Source organism: Macrotis lagotis, chromosome 1 (assembly GCF_037893015.1).
Source record: "Macrotis lagotis isolate mMagLag1 chromosome 1, bilby.v1.9.chrom.fasta, whole genome shotgun sequence".
Lineage (NCBI taxonomy): Eukaryota > Metazoa > Chordata > Mammalia > Peramelemorphia > Peramelidae > Macrotis > Macrotis lagotis.
In genome coordinates this window covers 123,582,914-123,604,571 of record NC_133658.1, presented here as the reverse complement: position 1 = coordinate 123,604,571, position 21,658 = coordinate 123,582,914, and positions in this window count along the sequence as shown.

Below are 21,658 nucleotides of genomic sequence, written 5' to 3'. Positions count from 1 at the left end.
TGAATTTAAGGAGAGGAAAAAAATCCCATTCTATCTGCCATAAATCTACATCCCCCCCCAAATAAAATATAATACTACTGCCTTCCTCTAGCAGTCAGATAATCATCTTGTTTTATGGGAAATGATTTAGAAGAGAAAAGAATTGGACTGACAGTCTCATAAGTTTTAGAAAGTGCTTATCCTGACAGTCCCTTTCTTCTTTTTCCTATTTCTTCTCATTCATATAAATACACATATGCACACACATACACACACACACACACACACACACACACACAGATTCACATATATTGAAATCCAGGCTACTTCCGCTTTAAACATTAGAATAGTAGTCATTAACAGCTTATATTGAATATAGTTCTTATTTCATTGAATTATTCACTGCTTATTCTCTATCAGGTGAATATTTTTTCCTGCCCTTGATCTCATACCACAGCTAGGAAACTTTCTTCAGTATAATGTAGTCCTATAATCCTGATCTAGGAATTACAGATATCTGAAATGGAAGGGGATATTTATTGCTTCATCTTGTTCTGTTTTTCTTATCTCTAATCCTGATATTTAAGAGGGATGCAATATTCCATTCCTTATTTTGCTCATTCTGTACCTTTGCTCACAAAGTTCTTCTTGTATACTTTTCAACTCCCAGTTCTAAATTCTAAAATACCTAAACAGATATTTTAAAATTAAACAAATTCGGCCATCCGTAATTCCAAATTGACAGTCCCTTAAACACATGCTGCTAGCTGAAGGTATGTGATGTGTGACTCCTCACCTTTCCCCTAATGCGCGCATGCATACACACACACACACACACACACACACACACACACTCTTCTATCACCACCCCTGGCCAAGAAAGGATCTTTCCTTCCACAGTTCTTTCACATTTGACCTTATAAATTGGACTTACAGCATTCTGAGAAGCATAACTTGCAACAAAGAGTAAAAAACATGCTCTCGAATAAACTTTTAAATACAAATTCAGTTGAAGGAGAGGAAAGAGGACCTGGGACAAAAATTCCATTAAAAAGAAAACAGTCCTTGTTTGAGGAAACTGCATAAAAGAAGCAATTAAAGCTAAGGAGACTCTAGCCTAGGATTCAGCACCAGGAAAGGAAACAAGCAGATAGCTTCTTATTTTAACCCACTTGTTTATAAACCATAGAAGAAGCATGAGTACTATTAAAACCCTCTAAACTTTGATGCCCAGAGACAACGTTCCACTTGCTCCACCTTAGTTATTACCCTGATATCCTCATTTGTAATATATACATATACATATATATATATATATATATATATATATATATATATATATTTCTGTCTTATTTCCCTAGATAGTTTTTAAGCTCCATATTCGCAAGGTCTGCATCTTCCACTCACCCTAGCATGAAGCAATACATATAGGAATCACTTAATAAGTGTTGATTTGGTTGGATTTAAACATCGGAGAGGACAAATGCCAAATCTCTGCTTCTGTCCTACCCCTTAACTATGATTCCCCTGAGGATCACATACTCCTGTCCACCACCAATTCGATTGTTCAGACTTTCTAATGAGAGGTCATTATTTCCTTAAACACTCACATATAATCCTTATTCAAATAGTGCAAAACAGTGTTCACCTTGAGACACTAAGAGATGACACCGTGTAGGTGAAGGGAAACATGACAGAGGCCACTGCTACTCATCATTTCCCTGAGATGAAAAAGGCCTCAGGGTACTCAATAGAATGAGAAACTTTTTTTTTCTCTACCACTGATGTTTATTGATTTGTCCAGTTCATAGGGAGCATCCCTTAATGTTCGACTTTCATGTTTCTGCTTTGTTGCATGGGTGCAGAAAAGAATATTGCAAATTGATCTGTCTTCCCAGCCTTTGTAGGGAATGAACTCCTATTATGTTAGTTTTTCCAGCCTGTCATCATATGCTCTCTTTTGCAGGGTATAATCAACATGGCTAAACACTACAGGCTGAGCTGATTAATTTCTAACATTCTTCACTGAATTTGTTGATGGGATTCCTGCTTGATGATCTATGCAATAGATGGGTCACTTTTGATTGTTTGGCCTTTGTCCTTCAACCCCAAACTGTCTATTCTAGTACCTGTTTAAGTTAGCAGTACAATTAGGATGTTTTTCTTGGAGTTTGAAAGCTATCAGTGGCATCTTATTTTTGTCTGGAAATATTTCATATAATTTAGAAGTATGTAGCACTTTAAAAGTTGCAATCCTTATGGAGTATGGTCGTGAAGGAATTATTATATCTATTTTTTCAAATGAAGAAGCTTAAGTTCTGAGGAAGGGTGACTTGACTCAAGTCCACCAACTAGTTGGTGCCAGAATCAGAACTAAAACTTGCCTCGGGCACTTACAAGCTGTGTAATGTTGGGCAAGTGACTGATTTTATCTGCTTCTGTTTCTTCATCTGTAAAATATGGATCATAACAGCATCAACCTTCCAGAGTCCTTAGGGTCAAGTGTTATAAAATATATCTTCCTAACTATAACACTCTAAGGTTTGCAAGAGGCAAGATTTGAACACAGTATATCTGACTCCAAAATCAACACTATCTTTCATGTGTTCAGGCTGCCTTTGCCTCTACCTCTACGTCACATCCACCCTGATTTGTCTTCCTCTGTGAATCATTGTCAGTGGACCACCCCAAGAATATCAAAATGGAAATCGAGTCAACAAATATTTATGGAGGGCCCAAAACAAGAAACCATGTAGAGTAGAAATCCATGGCCTCACCACATAGTAAGGGAAAAAGCCTTAAAGAATCCACAATCTAATGAACAGAACTATACACAAACAAGATATATGCAGAATATGGAAATGATCAATAGTAGGAAGTCACTGGCATTAAGTGGGCCTCAGAAAAGCCTTCTCATAAACGATTAGGATTTTAGCTGGAATTTGAAGAAAGCCAGGGAAGCCAGAAGGGGGAAATGAGGAAAAAGAGAATTCCAGGCATGGGTGACAGCCAGTGAAAATTACTCGAGTTGGCAGGAGGAATGTAGTGGTCTGGGACATGGCTTTAAAACTCTTGTTCCAAACATTTCCCAGAATCCTTGTATTTTAATGACTTACCATGCCACCTAGTATTTCTAATAGGCTTATAAAAAGTTCATCAGCATAACAGATTTAACCATTACAGGCTGCAACTAATATCAGATTAGGAAGGTTAAAATAAATAAATAAACTTTGGAGAAACATACCTAAAAATTCCAAAGAGATACTTCACTTGCCCCAAAGCTGTAAGATATGATGCTAACTATTTATAGAAATAAGTTCTCAAACATGCACATAATTTGTATTCCAACTCATAAGGAACCAAGAATCCAGACATCTAATGCAGGTGCACTCAGCAGTCATTTAAAAAAAAAAAAAGAACGAAAGAAAGAAAGCACAAGTCTGGTCAGCCCTGAAGAAGTATAAAAAGTGATATGTACATTTCAGGCACCTGGGGGCAAAGCACACAGTGCCCAGGTTTAATCCTTATAACCTAGGCAATTACTTAAGAATAACCCGGAAATTCAGCTCTTTTGGTAGGGTCTTAAAATCCAACTTATTTGACAGAGTTACAGGAGTCTCAGGGTAGGATGAAAAAATGAGAAAATGCTGATGACACTATTAGGAAAATGGATGGATTTAGATAGATTTTGACTTATTGTAAGGAAAACGTAACCAGTTTAGGATGGGCTGCCTTCACCCTCATTGACTGAAAACAAGTAAATACTTCATGACCACAGGATGGGTATATTTTAGAGACAATTCTTATTCAGGTAGAGTTGGATTAACTGACTTCTGGCATCCTTCTCAATGCAGAGATTCTATGATTCTGTGTGACTCTAGAGAATATAATTGCATGGTGCATATAGTTCCATTTTAGAAAAAGGGTGTATGATTAAGCAACATACTGTGCCTTCTTGGAGATTAAATCCATGATATCCAGAATTCCACAGTCTAAAATAACCATGTACTTCTACAATCACATTTTTATTGATGTCTTTGGAGGGGGATAATGATAAAAAAAAGTTCATTCTTTGTAATTTTGCAAAATTCAATTTTGATTTCTTGTGTTTTTAATTTACATTACAGTCATTGTGTGAATTATTTTTTATTGTATTAATTCATATAGATCTACATTCATGTAGATTCTTTGCTTCTTATATTCATCATTTGCTTCTTATATTCATCTTATAGCAAAATAACTCCCCATTACTTTGATGTATCAAAATTATTTAGTCATTCCACAATAAATGTGTATTTACTTTGTATTTAATCTTTGCTATCATGAAAAGTGTTGCTATAAAAATTTTCCTGTATATGAGGATTTTTTAAATTCATGGCCTTTCTTCACCATCTTATTTTTACAAGTGAGAAAACTGAATCACAGAGAGCTTCGGTGACTTATCTATAGTCATACAATGTTACTAACATAATTTGGACTAGAACACAATCTAGTGCTCATTCCACTAAAAGATTTTGTTAGTCAATTCTTCACCAACTCCAGCTGTCTTCACATCCCTTTCTTCCCAGTTACAACTCATTCAGGTTCTATGAAAGATACAATATAAATCTAACTGAGAAAAGCATAAAGAAAAATCTTGGATCTTGTGATCTAGCAGGTTTAACAGAAACATCTTTTCTTCTGAAGCTTTGTTAATCTACAGTATGATCAATTTTAGGAGTTTTCAATAATTTTTAAAGCAATAATATGCTAGAAGAGTCAACCATGCTAGAAGCTAATGGGTAAGAATATGTGCAAAGACTGGTAGCGGATGGAAGCAACTTTTATCTTCTGTCTTCCAGAACCAAGGATATGCCTTGTATTTAGCCTGAGTTCAGCCACTTTTTAAGTATTGTTTATGTTTATATTACTATTGTCATTGTATACCTTAATTCCCCATGCCTAAGAGGCACCCATTTTTTGAAAAAAATTGGGGTCTAAATTCTGGGAGGCTTCTTATACAGGGGTTGTAGATTTTTTTGCTTGAATTTCCTGCTTTTTCTCACTAGTTTTTGCTCTCATTGATGTAGATTTTTTTTTACTTGCATTTCCTGCTTTTTTCAGGCTTGTGGTCTTTTTGCTCATTGATTCGTATTTGTTACCAGTATATTAAGGTTACATTTTGCCATGTTCTGCCTAGAAATGACTTAGAAAAGATTTTCATACAGTGTTGAATTCAAGTTCAAAGTGATCCAATTTGCAAAAGTGAATGGAAATCATGCTGCTGAGTGGCATTTTGGACCTCCTCCAAGTGAGAAAATAATCCAAGACTGGCTCTGGGAAGAAGAAACCCTGCTGAAAACACCACGACAGAAGGCCATGAGAGAAGCAAGGATTGAAGAGATGGACTGAAGGGCAAAGGGCAATTGGACTTCCTGTGTCCACAAAAATAGTTCAGCAGGAGGCCAGAATTGCTGGTGAAAAAGAAGTGACTTATGTCAAAGGAGGACACAATTGGTGCTTCAGGTTCATGAAAGGGAATGGACTAAGTGTGCATCCATGCACCAGACTTGCCCAAAAGATGCCTGAAAACTATGAGCAGAAGTTTCTTGAATTTCATGATGAATGAACGTGAATTCAATAACTTTATAATATATTTTTCTTCAAATTTCAGGCCCCAAAATTAAAGTGAGCATTATACATGGGGAAATATGGTATTTGGTTCTTTTTTTTTTTTTCTTTCTTCCTTTTCTATCAGTTCATGTTTCCTCAAATTTAGCTAGTCTGATCTTTGGGTGACCAGAGTCCAGTTTCTTTTTAAGATCTTCCAGAGTTTGCCATCCTATTATCTGGACCTTCAAGAAACCAGAATTGCCTCAATGCTATGATGTCATCAGAGGAAGATCCTTGAGGAGGATGAATTGTTTCAAATATTCATATTTATATATGTGAATTTTGGTGAATAGTATGTTCTGGAATCACTTAGTGTTTAATTAACAGCAAAGTTTTACAGACACCTAGATTAAATAGTGTTTCTGACACAGTTTCAAAAGGTGTTCTAATTTCTCTGATTGATGGCAACACTTTGATGTTCTGAGAAATAAGTGGTAATTGAGATACCAAAGACTTTTTTTAAAATACTGCAGTCACTAATATAATACATGCTGTGTTATATTATCTGTTGTCCTTGACTCTTCATGATCTCAACACTATACTGTCCAGGGAGTTTTCTTGGCAGAAATATTAGAGTAGTTTTCCATTTCTTTCTGTGTATTAAGGCGATCTTGCCCAGGGTCACACAGCTAGTGTCTGAGGTCAAATTTGAACACAGATCTTCTTAATTTCAGAACTCTATCCATTGAGCCACCTAGCTACCCACAGGCATTTAAACCTTGATGGGTTTTATTTATTGCATTATACTGAAATTGTAATGTACTCTAATGAAAAAAGTTTCCAAATAAGCAAAAAAATGGAACGTCTAAAGAACAGAAGACGCCTGCCTCTTAGTAAAGAGATAAGGGTCAATGGAAGTGGAATGTTGCATATACTGTCAATTATCACTTGGTTTTATGTAACTCTTTTCTTTTCTTACTAAGAATGGTTAAATGTTAAAAAGAGACAGAAAGGGAAACAAAGATAGACTCACAGAGAAAAGGGGACAAAAAAAAAGAGAGGTGGTGGGGGAAATGAATGATCTTTTTTAAATTTAAAAAATATTTATTTTTTAATATTTTTGACAAGGCAAGTAGGGTTAAGTCGCTTGCCTAAGGCCATACAGCTAGGTAATTATTAAGTGTCTGAGGCCGGATTTGAATTCAGGTACTTCTGACTCTAAGGCTGGTGCTCTATCCACTGCACCACCTAGCCACCCCAATCTTTAAAAAAAAGCATGAATAAAACACATTTTAAAGTTATTCAGATTTTTAAAAGAAATGAGGAATATATCTGACTTCTGTTCATCAGAAATAAATAAACATGGTTCTGTGGTGATGCTTATGATATCAGGGATAAAATAAAAGGGAAATCTTGGCAAATCACAATTGCTCCAGACAAAAAACAGTTTTTATACCAAACCCAACAACAAAATGTTCCTACTTGATTATGAACCGTTGGAATGTGCCCCTTAAAGAAGGAAGACTTGATCCTCTGACATGCTTTCAATTTCGAAAGTTAGGTAAGGCATTATATAGAGCACTGGTCCTGGAGTCAGGAAAACCTGAGTTCAAATCCAGTTTCAATATTAGCTGGGTGACCCTTAAACTCAAACTGTCTCAGTTCCCTCAATAAAATGGGGATAGTAATAATACCTATCTCCCTAGGTCACAGAGAAGATAAAATGTGGTAACATGTGTTTGCAAATCTTAAGATGCCCTTTAAATGCAAGATGAAATTATTTTTGCCTAATGATAAAGCTACTTGTTTCCTTTTTAAGTCTTCCCTCCTCAAGGAATAGCTCATTGGTCTTCTGGTATGTTGTTAAAACCATACTTAAAATAGAGGTTATTCTTTTTCTCTTTTATTTACAAAGTGAATCAAGCACCAGAATGCAAGAACTCTTCAATGCAAAAAGAACTTATTTTGTCCTTAGGAATGTAGAATCACCAAAAAACAATCAGCTAAGAACATAGCATCTTAGAATGAGGCAGGGAAGGAGACATCAGATTTATGGAACACATTAAAAATATGAACAGGTTCCCAGCCAGGAATGGAATTCACCAAACAAGGGCTGGGAAGAATATAATTGTCTAGTGATTCTCCTGCCTCCAAAAAAGAGCATTACAAAAACATTTCAAATACACAGAAAATAGAAAGTCATAGACAAGTAGACCAGTTTTGGAATAGAATGTTAACTTTATTACATATATATTTAAAATCCATATTGTACATGGTTTCAAGCATAACCTTTTTCTGTTCAGCCAAGAAAACAGAAATTTTCATGTTTGGGGATGTTTATTGAGATTAAATAACAAAAATAAAAAGTTTTAATAAGTAAATTTTAAGTGAATATAAGCAAATGAAATTTTGAAAAAAATATTATCAAAAAGCCTTAAAACTGAAAAATACTAGGGATAGAGAAGGCTGCCTCCATATATTTACCAAGAACACAGCATAGGAAGTAGCTACAAAATGAATAGTTACAAAGTTCAGAATTCCTAAGGAGGCAAAACACTAGAAAGGAGTCAGCAGTAAAGACCATGGTCTTAGAAGTCTACATAAAAAGCACAAAGTATGGATAACTAGCAAGACAAATTATATTGGTAAAAAGTATAGAAGTAAATAACATATATATATATATATATATATATATATATATATATATATATTCCTCTGAGGATATCCAGGAATTAGGAAGTAGAAACATTTGAGTAAAGATCATCATAGTCAGAACTATAGAAAAATTATAGAGAATACAGTAAAAGACCTGAACAGAAAAAGGATATAGAAGCTGAATTTGAGGAACAGATCATAAACCTCGCAGAGAAGCATTGTATAATAATGATGGGGAAATGCCATTTAGTTGGACATATGATAGAGAACTCTCTCTCTCTCTCTCTCTCTCTGTCTCTCAGATCAACTAATAATGTCTTGATTCATCTTAATGATAAATTGCTCTTCAGCAATATCAAGATGGTAGTTATATATGAGACAGATTATAAAGAAGAGAGACTGAACCTGGAGAGTAATTAGGGGGATTGTTACACATAGTCCAGACAAAAGCTACAAGTGCCTGAACCATAATAGTGAATCCATGTGAATAGAGACTAGGGGACAAATGCAAGATGAAATCAGGATTAACAAGACTTGGCAACTATTGGGCATAGTGGTGAGGAAGAATCAAGAGTCAAGGAGGAAGTATAAACTCTTAGGTTGTAGTTCCATAAGAGTGGAAGAATGTTTATAAACCAACTAGAAACAAGGAAATTGAGAAGGGCAAGAAGGTTAGAAGGAAAAATAATGACTTCTATTTTTGATGTGCTGAGTTTGAGATGCCTAAAGGGGAACCAGATGAAGATAACCACCAAATAGTTGGTGCTATGAGCCTGGAAATGACTCTCTACTTAGAATTGTTGATACAGGAAGACAGAAAAGCTAGGAAAAATCTGGTATGCCTATCCTTCATAATAGCTTTTCTGAAACACATCTCATGTGATATATAGGGAGATGGATTCAGAGTGAGAAATAACTGGTTTCAAGTCTACTTCTCATGTGTTCTGGGTGCCATGTAACTCTGTAAAATCCCTTAATCTCTCCTGGCCCCATAGAAGCTCACCTGAAGGAGAATTGGAGATCTGTATGCATATCTGCATGGATAAAGATGACTTCCTCAATATGAAATACCTATTCCAATGGGATCATAAGTATTCACCATTTAGCCATCCTTCCAACTTCTAAGTGTTTTCTCTCCCTTTCTCCCTTTCCCTCTCCCTCTCCTTCTTCTTCTCCTACTTCTTCCTCTCCCTCTCCCTCTCTCTTTCAATTTTGGGATATATTTCAAAGGTATTGGCGAAAGAAGAGACAGGCTTCCATGAGCTAAATTTCTTTGGGAGAAGTCATTCCCAGGAAAGATGGCAGGTGATTCTAAACCACAAGCTGAATACACAAAGAAAAACAATTCCATCAAGGAGAATAAAGAGAAGTGGATTATGGATGAACTCACAAGTCAAGCTGGTGTTTTTGTTTATTTGTTTTTTTTTTAAGCTATGCAAGATGAAAGCTAGGGGAGGTGATGGAGGATTAATGCAAAAGCTTAGTTACTTTCAGGAGTGATAAAGCTCAAATGGTTCTATTTCCAATAGCATTGTGCTGGATTTTTTTCCCAGTCCCAGAATACTCTAGGTCTGCTCACTGAGATCCATGGTCATTCAAGAGAAATCAATCTAGCAATCCATAAAATAAAAGCCAAGTGGATAAAGAATGCATATTTTCAAGAAATATGAAAGGCAGTTGAATAGGCGTCCTACTGAATCAGTCCATCAATACATGTATATTGGATAGATATTGAAAAAAATTACCTGGTCCCATAAGTAAATGCCAGAGGAGGAAAAGAACAAGCTGGATTACATTTGAGAAATCACAAAACATTTTCAATTTTTCCAAATTTGTACTTTAGCAAATGCTCATCTTTTCAATATTCTTTTAATATTTGTATTATCCCAGTGACACTCTATAAATACAATGGAAAAATATGAAGAAGGAGGAGGAGGAGAAAAAGGAAGAGGAGAAGGAAGAAGAAGAGGAGAAGGAAAAGAAGAACAAGAAGAAGAGGAGGTGGAGAAGGAGAAAGAGGAGAGAAGAGGGAAGAAGAGAAGGAGGAGGGGCAAGAGGAGGAGGGGAGGAAAACTAGCATTTATAAAGTTCTTTAAGATTTGCAAAGTGTTTTAGGTATATTATCTATTTGACTTTCATAACAACCCTAGGAAATAGTTGCTATTAATATCTCCATTTTACATGGGGAAACTGAAGTAGAGGTTAGTTGACTTGCCCAGGGTCACACAGCTAGTTAGTGTCTAAGACAGGAATACCCACAATGATTTGTTTGTGAAAAATGAGGCCAAAGATATTATCTATGATATAAATTCAATTGAATTAAAATCAATAAATATTTATTAAGAGCCTACCATATGTCAGGCACTAGGGAGATCAGTGGGTCTCTAGTGGTAGGTAGCTTGGGAATATTAAAAGGCCTACAACAAAGATCTTAATCTTTTTAGTATTGTGGAACCCTGGGGAAACCTACAGACTCCTCAAAAATCATGTTTTTAAAAGCATGAAATAAAATACATGGATTACAAAGGAAACTAGAAGTTAATGACAATAAGGATGTCTTTTTTCTTCCCCATCCAAATTCAGAACCTTAGGATTTGTCAACCTCAGGTTAAGAATGCCTGGCCTGAAGGAAGACCTCCAAGACAATGGTTGTTCCATTATGGAGGATTTATGAAATTGTATGAATAAGAATCCCAAAGCATAATGCAGTATAGAAAACTGAGGCCTGGAGAAATGAAGAGACTTGACCAAGATCACACAGGTAGGAAGGGGGCAGGATTTCAGTCCAAGTCTTCCCACTCTGAATACTTTTTTTTTTAATTTCATTTTATCATGTAACCACTGTGGAACAAATCTTATGGACTAGACTAATTAATGAAAGTTTGTTGAAGGAAGTAGAATTGCCTTAGGCCTTGAAGGAAGGGCATGATTTGGAATCAAGGAGAGGGACATTCCAGGACTTCATAAGTTTAAATGATCTTGAGATGATGGTAGATTTAGAGCTAGGAGAGATCTTAGAGGTTATCGAATTCAACCTCCCTATTTTACAGATGAGGAAAACTAAGGAACATGGAGATTAAGTCAGTTGTCAAGAGCTAGGAGCCTGTGAACTGAGGGTGGCTAATTCCAAGTCCAGGGATCTCTGCCCATTACGCCACACTTCTCTCAGAACCCTACCTTGCCATCATTGTCTTTTTCTAGTTTGGGAATCATAAATGCCTTTATTTCCAGAAGGCTAATCAAGGACCAATCAATCAGCAAGCATTTATTTAGTATTTAGAATATGCTGAGCCCTATGCTAAACCCAAGAGATAAAAGATAGGCAAAAACAGTCCCTGTCTTCAAAGGACAAACATTCTAATGCAGGTGACAGCATGGATATAAATATGTATATATGTGTATGTGTTTGTGTGTGTGTGTGCACAGAGGGAAAGATAGAGAAAGATGGGGGGAGGGAGAGTCTTCTAGGCTCTGCCTCTTATTATCTGTGTGGATTTGAATTCATTATTTTCTTGGCTTTAATTTCCTGTTCTGTAAAGTGAGATGGGAACAGTTAATTGGATAAAAAGATTCGGAGTCAGGAAGACTGATCTTACTGAGTTCAAATCTAGTCTCATACACTTACTAGTTGTGTGATCCTGGGTAAGTCACTTAAACCCATTTACCTCAGTTTCCTAATCTATAAATTGAACTGGAAGAGAGAATAGCAAACCATTCCATTAATCTTTGCCAAGGAAACCCCAAACAAAGTCAGAAAGGGTCTGAAAAATGACTGAACAACATGCATAATGGGATGATTGAACTAGCTAATCTTTAAGATGTGCTCTAACTCAGACCTCCTATGACTAGGATTCATTGTGTGAACTACCTGAGTTCCCCGCAGTGGGTTAACTAGCTTCTTAGCCATGTCTAAAACTGGCTCCGAATACACAGTGAGGAATTTCAGAGATATTTGCCTCCAGGCAAAAGGAAACTTTCCCCCTCCTTCAAAAGGTTTCCCCCTGGTAAAAATGAAAAGGAGAGGAAAAAGACAGGAATCCCCAGAGCTCACAGGAGAAGTAAAAAATGGGATCCCAGGGGGGCCAACAATAGAAAACAAATAAGAGCAGAACAAAAGTTCAAACAAGTTGGTGGCTTGCTTCTAATCTCTGGTTTTTGCCATGTCTCTCAATGGAGAGCTCCATCTGAAGAGAAATGGCATTCTAGATTGACAACTGATTAATATACAAGCCTGATTATATGCAAATCATCACTTTCTGTTGACTTAATTGTGATCTGATGTAACATGTATAATTAACACGTGTATTTAAAATAAATGTATATTTAATTGACATGCATATTTATAAAATGAATATTTACATCTATATTTTGTCTACCTCTTTTTCCTGTTTTTCTTAAAATGAGGGTGAATCTAATCCTCACCAAAGTCAGGACCTCAAGTCCCATTCCAATAGGGTCAAACATAAACAAAAAGGAAAGAGATTTCACTTTCTATTAGATCAAAATAATGATGTAGAAAGAGCTGCAAACCCCCCCAAAATTTTTTTTGTCCCAGCTCTACCACATAGTAGCTTTATGACCCTGCTGCAAGTCATGAACCATTTTGGACCTATTTCTTCATCTACTGATAAAGGATTAAACTAAATGACTTTTCACAATTTTTCCAGCTGTAAGATTCTATGATAATCTTGAGATTTGGGACTGTATAGCAATTATAATAATACTAATAATAATAATAGCTCATATTTATCTAGTACTTAGTATGTACTATTACTGTACATAGTAAGACACCGTGCTAAATGCTTTATCAGTATTGTCTTATTTGACCCTGGAAGTTAGGTGCTATTATTATTATCCCATTTTACAGATGAGGAAACTGAGGCAAACAAAAGTTAAGGAATATTTCCAGAGTCACAAAGCTAATGAATGTATGAGCTCAAATTTGAACTTATCTTCCTGATTCCAAGCCCATATATATATATATATATACATATATATATATGTATATGTATATATATATAGAGAGAGAGAGAGAGACAGACAGAGAGAGAGACAGAGAGAGACAGAGAGAGATGCAACTAGATGGTACATATATATGAAATGTATATAAGGTATAAATATAAGTACACTATAATACAATGAAATTCAACAGAAATATATTGAATACCTACTGTGTGCAGAACACAGTACTTGCACTAACCTTGCAAATGTTAATCAAGACATAAAACCCTCTTCTCCAGCGATTTGCCAACAAGTAGATTTGTTTTTTTTTTATTTTTGTGTTCCCATGGTCACATGCTTCAGTGATTTCTAGAGTCCTTTTCATTACATTTGCTTAATAAATGTTAAATAACTGAACAAACAAGGTCCATCATAATGAAAGTTTGTTCATTTCTTGCAGAACACAACAGATAGCCTAAAAGCCAAAAATGGCAACAGGAACATCTAAGTACCATTCAGACTACAACTTCCTGTCAAAATGAGAAAAGTCAGATCATTTTACTCGACAATGCTGCTGTAACAACTGATGTTTCTGCCTCCTACCAAGCTGCTGTTTATGCAGATCACTAGTCATTCCCACTAAGGTTATTGTCAGAAACATTCTAAATATTCTAGAATTCCCAAATCCTTTGTTCATTTAGTGCCACTGAGAACATAGACACCAGGATGGTAGAATCTGAGGTATCCCAAAAGTCTTTCCAGCCCCAAAGTACCATTCTCGTATATATGATGACATATTTTAAAGTAGAAGGAATCTCAGAAATCATCTAGTCTGACCTGTTCATTTTACCGATGAACAAAGAGGGGAAAGGGCTAGCAAAATTTGTCCAAAGTCATACAGGTATTAAGTGTAAGAGCCAGTATTTGAACCCTGTCTTCTGCCACCTAATCTAACAACCTTTTCACTGTAATGCTCTGCTTTTCAAAGAGAAAGTGTTTTATCCAATTTCATATGAATAATAAAGGACATCAAATTTTAGAAGAGAAAAATGTGGAATATTGCCAAGAGCATAGACTTTGGAGTCAGAAGACCTGGATTAGCATCTTGAATCTGTTCCTGACACTCATATGATAATCTAGTTAGATAACCTTTATAAATCTTGATTTCTTCCTATGGAAGATGAAGGAATTGACCAAGATGATTTCCAATATCTCTTTCAGTTCTAAATCCCATGATACTAAAAACCTGGATAATTTGATGCCAAAGTCACTGTTCTTCTTTCTTGATCTATCCTGGTAGTTTAAATGCTCCCATTACAGACTCCTTGAGATTTAGAGATCATGTATCCTGAAAACCACTATAAACTTTGGAATACTTTGCACCCTTGCAAGAGAAATAATAAGAATGATGATAATTACTAGCTTTTATATAATGATTTATGTTTTACAAGTCACTTTTTAAAATATCTCATTTGAACTCCACAATTCTGAATGGGAGTTGCTATTATTCTCATTTTACAGAAGAAGAAACTAAGGCAGAGATTAAGTTACTTACTTAACCCAGATTGTTTTATTAAGAGGAGAGAGAGGTCAGATAAATTTAAAATGGAAAAAGCCCCGTATTTAATCAGAAAGCCATAAACCTGAGTTGGAATATGGTCTCTTCCACTCACTAGCTGTGTCACCTTGGACACATTACATCACCTTTCTGTGGCTTAGCTTCTTCATCTTTAAAATGGAGTTAATAATAACTATAGGTCTGTTGTGAGGCTTAAATGATCTTCAGGATTAAAAAGTACATTATGTTTGTTAACAGTAATCATTATTTTGATAGGACAAATAGATCAGGTGAAGTATGAGGTAGGGCCAAAGATCTTGCCCTGTATTTTTCCTTCAAAGTGAGAAACCTTTAAGCAGGCTAGTACAAAGATTAAAATGCAATGGACACATTTGGAACTCAGTGAAATTCCATTTGGTATAGAGAATTACCCAGAGAAACTGCCTATTTCTTTCAGAAGTGATGTACCTCAGTCTTTCAGAAGTAACATGATTGAGCATGAGAATCAGGGAGGTAGACTGCAAAGATGGCACCCAGAAAAAAAAATCTCATAATGAAGAATGTTCTGTTGTTTCTGAGCTCTTAAAGAGACACTTCTTTGGAAGATATTTTTGATATAATCGCTTCAGAGTTATCAAGATCAACCAATGGCATCAATAGTTTTCATAAGTAGTAAAGTGATCATGTTCTGTGTATGTGTATATGGGAGGGTGGGGAGGAGGAGAGAAAAGGGATAAAGGAGGAATGAAGCAGAAGGCAAGATTCAGAAAAGGAGAAAGAGAAATAGAAAAATTCAGACAGAGAAAGACAGACAGACAAAGACAGACAGACAAGGACAGAGGCAAAGAGGGAGAGACAGAGACAAAGACAGACAGACAGGGACAAGAGGGAGAGAAAGAGAAATAGAGACAGAGAATGAAAGGCAAAGACAGACAAAGACAGACAGGAACAGAGGCAATGAGAGGAAGAGGTGGAGAGGTTGAGGCTATGGCACCAGGAGAGATTTTCAATTTCTCTACTCACTTCACTGCTCATTTTGAACTTCCACCACTTACTGAGTAGATATCTACCTGCTCCTTTGTGAAACCTCAATCCTTGGAAACTAATTTCATGACAGGCTTCTCCTTTACCTCTGCCCTCACCAATTCAATCAGTCCATTTCTCCTAGGTCATGAGAAAGCATTTGTTTATTTGGTTCCTTCATTTCTTTCTCTCTTCTTCCTTCTTGTTGCTGAAATGCAACAATTTCATTCATTACTTAATGGGCAGTCAGTCTTGTGACTGTGGTTATGTGACCATTATAAAAGAAGGGTAGATTTTAGTCAACTAGGCCAAATCCATTTGGCCCATTTGGATAGGTCAGTATTTCTACCTTGAAGTCATAACATGACCCTGTCTTGTTTAAGATAGTCAGAACACCAATAAATCGAAAAGATATTAAATGCTATCTGGTTGCTCAGATTAATTTTCCCCATTCCTAATGGCAAGGGGTCTCAAGAAAGTTTTCTTCTGATACCTCTTCACTGCCCACCCTGTGGTCATCTTTTATCCAGCTAGCAGGGCCTTTAGCAAGTAGATTGGGACATGGGGAGGAAGGACCAAAGAGAATGGAAAACTTTAAAAGATAGAATCTTATTGTTCCCCTAAGCAAGTTAAACAGAATCAAAACCCCCCAGAGGGAGGAAAAAACAAAGCAAGCTCTCTGAGGTTTCATGACTACCCCATCAGACAATCACTGGTGTCCCTGGCAATATTTATAGAAAATATTAACATTTGAGGAATTCGGGTTTACTTGTTTATATGCATCCCAATAGATTCCTCCACAATGTCTACAAAAGCTTCAAAGCCCCCATCATGAAACCCATCAGTGTGTGTGTGTGTGTGTGTGTGTGTGTGTAAGGGGGTAGGGGAAGGAGGGGGGACACTGTTTGAGCTGTTAGGAGACCCAACCCTGGCTTGTGATTTTCAGAATGCTAAGGCATCCAGTTATCCCAGACTGACACATACCCTGGTATTTGAGATAGTTTAATTAATTCTGATAATACCACATCACAGGTGCTGGAGGAAGTATGTTAATTTAAGATCACATCTTACCAATTCCCTCATGTTTCATTCTAACCTAATAAATGAAATTTTCTCCACTGTGAGAGCCTCACTTACTTAATTAGATTGGGGCTATATGCATGCAGTGTAGCAGGGTACCTTTGAAACCACACCTAAGAACCCATTCATGGGATTTTATTTTCAAGGTTTTAAAGGTAAGTAAACCAAACCAAACTGAAATAAGGATAGATTATTTCTCTCCATGAGAATTAGTGGGGAAATATGAATGATGCATTACAGTGAAAATGTCCCAAAATGTAGAATTGGGGGGGAGTCTGGGTTTGATTCCAGGCTCTGCAACATCTTACCTGTGTGACCTTGGCAAAGCCATAACTAAGATGGGAAAGTCAGGGCTTTGATCTGTTGTACTGAATTGAAAGGGTATTGGCAGCACTTGCAGTTTAATAGGATCATGTTAAACAGACACAATAAAGCTCAGCCTTTGGTTAGCAAGAATGATAGCTTCAATATGTGCATATATTTAATTTCTCATAGATATCTATATAGAGAAATATATGTAAATTTCTATATAACTGACCATATTTTAAATTATATATCACATCATAAGATGTGTTATAATGCTTTTTCTAAACACATTTAGCAACTCATTTGTAAATTATAATCTTAGAAATTTGCCTAGAGGGGCGGCTAGGTGGCGCAGTGAATAGAGCACCCGATAGCTAAAATGTGTCAGAAGCAGGACTTGAACTCTTGCCTTACTCACTACAAAACCAGTTTTCTTACACCAAGTTGCTTCTTGAACAATATTCATAATTGATATTTATATTTTACATATTTTCTTGAAAGCGTAAGTGTTTACCTTCATCATCTTATTTAACCTCCACAATAACCCTTGAAGTGTAAGAGAGGGAAAAAGATAAAGATATTATCATCTTCATTTTGCAGATGAGGAAATTGAGGCTCAGAGAGGTTACTTCACTGTCTAGCATCATATAGCTAGTCAGTGTAAAGTTTGTATTTGAATCCCAGTCTCCCTGCCTTTAGATGCACCACAATTAAGGGACGTTATGGATAGAGCACAAGAAGACTTTTATTACAAGTCTGCAATGACTTGAACAAGTCATTTAACCCCTGTTATTTTGTAAAATTCAAATAAGAAAAATTATAATATTTACTTATCAGATTTTTTTGTAAAACAAATTAGATAATATTTGAAAACAATTAACACAGTTCCTAGCATATAATAGCCACTTAATAACATGTTTGTTCCCTTACCTTTCCCTTTTAGCCACTAAACTATTTTGACTTCTCCAAAATAAGCAAGTCCAGATTCCTATTGAACTTCCAACTCTATAAGCACTTTACAACTTATACAAATGTCAGCAACTATTATCATTTTTATTTTGATTGGTGACATGGATTAGGAATTTGTGAAAAGAGAGCAGGAGGAGGAAAAGAGAAGGAAAAGGGAAAGAAAGGGAAAGAAGGAAGGGAGGGAAGGTGGAACAAGGGAGGATGAAAGAAGGGAGGAAGAAGGAAGGTGAGAAGGAAGGAAGAAAGGAAGGTAGGAAGGAGGAAGGAAGGAAGGAAGGAAGGAAGGAAGGAAGGAAGGAAGGAAGGAAGGAAGGAAGGAAGGAAGGAAGGAAGGAAAAAGAAACAAACAAAGAAACAAAGACAGAAAGACAGAAAGACAGAAAGACAGAAAGACAGAAAGACAGAAAGACAGAAAGACAGAAAGACAGAAAGAAAGAAAGAAAGAAAGAAAGAAAGAAAGAAAGAAAGAAAGAAAGAAAAAGAAAGACCAGAACCAGTCAATTTCCACCAAATTCTGGATCCTGAGAAACTTCCAGTCTAGATATTGTTTGCTTTCCATTTTGATTCCTTCCGTATCTTCCCTTCAAATTTAGAATGTCCATAGAAGGCCCAAAGATTTTATTACTCATAAAAATTAAAGTGTTGATAGAGTTTTCAATATTTCATGATTCAAAAAATGCTCTTTTAAACCACAGTCTCAGAATCCCCATAGTCTATTTTTGAATTGTCAGAATTCCCAGAATTTAGCCTGGCATCCTACTGGACCTAGTGTGACAGGAATATCTGACTTGTGAGTCTTTTTTTTTTCCTTTATCACAATACTGACACCCACTTGAGTTGAGCAAATTGGGAATTAGAAACAAAATAGAAACAATATATTTTCTGTGGCTTAGGGGATCTGTACCTAAAAAGAGTAAAGAAAAAGCAATAGTGTCACTATAGCAAACAGAGGTAAAGAAATAGGGGTATAGGTCAAGGACTTACTGAATGGAGATTATGGGAAGAGAAATTATAGAAAATCAAACTAAGAAATCAGATTATGTTGAGACTTTAAAAGCCAGGTTTAGACTGTTATTCTACAGACAATAGAGAACTATTAAAAGTTGTTGTTTAGAGTAGTGACATATTTATATCTGTATTTTTGGAATATCTTCACAATTTTGAAACTGTCACAATTTGGTCACTGTGTGGAGAAAGGATAGAACACGGAAGAAAATAGACTGATTAAGAACCAATTGAGGGACAACTAGGTGGTGCAGTAGATAGAGCACCAGCCCTGGAATCGGGAGGACCTGATTTTAAATTCATCCTCAGACATTTAATAATTACCTAGCTGTGTGACCCGGGCCAAGTCACTTAACCCCACTGCCTTAAATTTAAAAAAATTTAAATTTTAAAATTTTAAAAAACGATATCCTAGTGGAACTGTCCTTCAAATAGCTGAAAATATGGGACTAAAGTTTAGGAGAGAGATTATGAATGTTAAATATACATATTTGAAAGGCATCAGCATAGAGATGGGTGCTGAGGAGATCATCAAAGGAGAGAGAATGTGGAACACATGAAGTATGGTGATGTCCATACTTAGTGGGCAGGAATGATATCAAAGGAGACTAACAAGTAATTGTCAGACTAATAAAGAACCGAGAGAGCAATATCTCAGGAGCCAAGAGAGAAACAAGGTATCAAACAAGGTTTCAGCTCAAACAAGAGAAGATGAACAAGATGAAGATGGGAAGATTCAGAAAACAGTGTATTTTTATGACCTCTTTGAAATGTTTAGACTTTCTTTGTATATGAACCAACAGGTTAAGAAACAACCCTATTCGTGTTTCCTCTTATCCTTTGTGTATGGGGACAAGGAAGAGATTATAGATCACAGCCTCAATGTAGAATGTGAGAAATATTTCTCATGATACTTGGACCTCAAGAAGAGAGGTCTGTTTTAGGATCCTAGACTTCAATTCCCATTATATTGAGTTCCTGGGATCTGGATAATTATATCATGGAGAGATGATAGGACAAAAACTGAGAAGAGAAGCTAATGAACAGGGTTAGAGTTATGACTACCTGAGACTATATCCATGAACACAAGAATCATGTTCTTAGAATACTAGTTAAAGAAGAGTCAAAAGCTGAATGGAAAGCAACATAATATGGGTAAATACTGTCATTTTTATTTTTTATTCATTTTAATTTAAATACATAAACAAAAAAATGATTTTGTGTGCACATCACAACCTAAAAAGTGGATTCACTTTATTTAAGGCATGAATCTACATTTTATACTGTTTACTTATTTTGAAAATAACTATATAGTTAAGTACTATTTGTTTTCAAAGACAGATATCATCTTAAAAAGTTGCTGCCACAAATGTCTAAATGGAAGGCTTCCATTTATATCTTTCTAGTTCCAGAGAATGATCCTTCTGTTTGAAATTTAAAGTCCTTCAGAATTTGACACCACCTTATCTCTATAAGTTGATTGCACATCACTTACCTTGATGAATTCTACATTGTTTTTTCACCTAGCTGTTCAGTAGAAAAAAATTTATCTCCTAACCAGTACAAAAAATTTTATCTCCTAACTTCCCTTATGTGAAGAAGTTTCTCCCCCCTCATCCCCATCTGGTTGGAATCTCAAGCTCCTTTCAAGTGTCAATTCAAGAACTTCTTCCCAAAAGAAATCTTTCTAGGTTAGACTAATTATGTGCACTCCTCATAAAAACAAATAATTTTTTTGTTTTGTTTTTGATTTTTTTTTGGCAAGGCAATGGGCTTCTGGATTTGAACTCAGGTCCTCCTGGCTCCGGGGCTGGTGCTCTATCCACTGCCACCTAGCTGCCCCCCAAACAATTAAATGTTTAAAAAAATCTTTGTTTTTATTTATCTATGAATATGATGTCTTCCTCTCATTTCCAGATTATAAAGCTCTTGAGAAAAAGATCTGTATTGGGGCCTCTAGGTGGCACAGTGCATAAAGCATTGACCCTGGAATCAGGAGTACCTGAATTCAAATCCAGCCTCAGACACTTAATAATTACCTAGCTGTGTGGCCTTGGGCAAGTCACTTAACCCTATTACCTTGCAAAAACTAACAAAAAGATCTGCATCATTTTGATCTTTATACTCTTAACTCCAATATAGCACCTGCCATTTTTGAGATAATAAATACTTGTCAAATTATTAAACTGAATTGAATTAACAAAAAAATCTATTCCTTATTTCAGAGATATGGGTCTTAGAAAAATTATTGTTTTCTGAGGCAAGAAACTGATAACTGATGATAGATTCTTCTCATTTAGGGATAAATAAAAAAATGTGGGAGGAAGATGTTTCTGTGCTTTCCTTTGCAATTCTGTCCCAAAGAAATTTTTTAATGTATGGGTCCTACCTGGCATTAGTAAGGCATAAGGTAAATTTAGACTTTTAGAAGTTCCAAGGAAACTAGGTGGTGGGCTCAAATCAGGTGGAGTAAATTAAATTAACCATACCAAGAATTCCCACATTGAATCCTTAGTCTTTTGAATCTAGAATTGAGTGGAAACAGCAAAT